The following is a 2,660-nucleotide window of genomic DNA, read 5'->3' on the forward strand; positions in this document are numbered from 1 at the left end:
ATATGATCTATTGGATTTTTGTAATTGCCACATGGTGATATCCATGTTTATTTGTGTATGTTCTTGCGTTGAAAAAGAGTACCTCTAATGACAAGATTGTTTGCTGAACAGAAACTTATGAAATGTGCTCCATTTCCATTTGCAACTTCGTCAATACCCTCGACACCCATCACATTCCCTATCCCTTAATCATTCGTTCCAACTTTAACATTGAAGTCGATAATCACAATTTTCCTATCTTTCTATGGGATTTCATCTATTACTCTTTGCATATCTTCATGTTATTCATCTTTCCTTTCTTCAGGGGAATCATTTATTAGTGCCTAGCAAACTATAATACTCATATTGAACTGTTTTGATTTGAACTTTACTTATAACAATCTATTATTTACTGCTCTCCACTCGCTTAATGCCTTTTCTGCTCCGGGTGTCATCAGCATTCCTACCCCTTCTCTTCCAACTCCATCTTATCTTCCTGAATACACACACATCCACACACACACACACACACACACACATATATATATATATATATATGTATATATATACATATATATATATATTATATATATATATTGCCCAAAAGTTTCCTTACCAATCCCCTTACAACGTGTTTTACTTAGGGTCAAGATATCCAAATTATATATCATAAATTCACTCTGCAATTGCTGTAACTTCCCAAACTGATTCATGGCTGTAACATTCCAATTACCAATTTTCAATTTTTCTTTAATGTCTATAAACCGGGAGGTTCTTAGCACCCCGCTACGCCTAGGACTTTGGGCCATTCTGTTATCTTCTCTTTCTACGACTGACTAAATCCATAGAGGATTAATTGGTTAGATACATCAAAGGATAGCCAGTTCCTTGTGATGCGCAGTGCCTATCTTACTAAGGCAAGTGACCCCTACCGGTCCATCTTAATTCTAGTAAGATCAACTACCAGGCATCAGGGGTATAAACCGAAGAGACAGTTTTTCCATTGCCTTAAACCCAAACCGTCACCCTTCTGCTAGTGACTTCATTGAGATGTATGGGGGCGTTTCCTCCACATCCAAAGCTCTCATTACTCCACCAAGTCGCTCATCCGCTTATACGAGTATAACTGTTGGCGAACACGGATTGCTAAGATATACCGCTTAGCACGCAGATATATATATATATATATATATATATATATATATATATATGTGTGTATATATATATATATATATATATATATATCTTATAATATATATATATATATGTGTATATATATATATATATATATATATCTTATAATATATATAATATATATATATATATATATATAATATATATATATATATATATATATAAATATATATATATGTATATATATATATATATATATATATATATATATCACTGGTAAATAATTTAGTTAATAAATCACATACACGGCTGATCACAGAATTTTATATAATAAATAGTTTGAACACAATCGGAGAGATATATCAATTAAGAAATATCAAACCTAATCACCAGACGAAAGTCATAAACTTTAATGGCGTAATGACACCCCCAACAACTGTCAGTCTCATCAGCAAAGCATGCAACGTTATGCAATGATATCACTGAAATACCCTATCATTAACTCTGCCATTACATTGATATGTTTACACCTACACATGGAAGAAAATGAAACTGGAGATTTAGGAGAAAATTTAAATCTAGATATTCATCATGATTATAAGGCAATGGAAATAAAATTGTATCTAATTATATCTAAAGAAACTTGGAAAAATTATAATTTTTTCTACTCAGTGTGTACTCGTGAACTGACCTTATTAACGACATGAAGACTCCCATCTTATTAAATATCAAGGTATCATCTTGATGAGATGTCAGGTACATATCTTAATTGGTACCATACCTTTACTAAAGATCTTAACCTAATATGAAATAAAAAGAAATGATCGCGAGTAGGAAATGAAGTTTTTGGTTGGTATGTGAACTACTTTCCATTTGACTTTTAATTTCGTTATGTATTGGTCTGTTGATAAAGAAAAACTGTAATCCAGACAGGCAGCTGCTGAATGATGATTTTCTTTTTTTGTGGTGGAAGGGTTTTCATAGAGTCTGTCAGAAATGCTTTGTATGAGATTTTCAGATTGGCAAGGAACCAAAAATCACCCATATATCTTTAATCTAAAAATAATGGGAATTTTGTTCTATTACATAAAATTCTTTAACGATAAATGGATCATTAATAACGAGCCATGGCATTACTGTGAAGTGTGTGCATCCGTAATCTATTTGGATGTAACATTACCACTGTGCACAGTTCTGGACTTACGGTTCATTTTACCACATCTGTTAATACTGACGGACTTTCGTGTTGGTTGCATTTGTACCGCCGGTGTAGCACACACACTCGCACACACTAATGCTATTTCTGTTTATATATATATATATATATATATATATATATATATATATATATATATACATATGTATATATATATATATATATATATATATACATATGTATATATATATATATATATATATATATATATATATATATATATTGATAACGCTCTCCCCTTACACTAATAACCTGTTTAAGCCTGTATATTCATGATTCATTGTTTGAATTTTTTTACCGTTCATGCATGGAATTGTCTATATATAAACTC

This window comes from Palaemon carinicauda, chromosome 21, assembly GCF_036898095.1.
Source record: "Palaemon carinicauda isolate YSFRI2023 chromosome 21, ASM3689809v2, whole genome shotgun sequence".
Taxonomy (NCBI): Eukaryota; Metazoa; Arthropoda; class Malacostraca; order Decapoda; family Palaemonidae; genus Palaemon; species Palaemon carinicauda.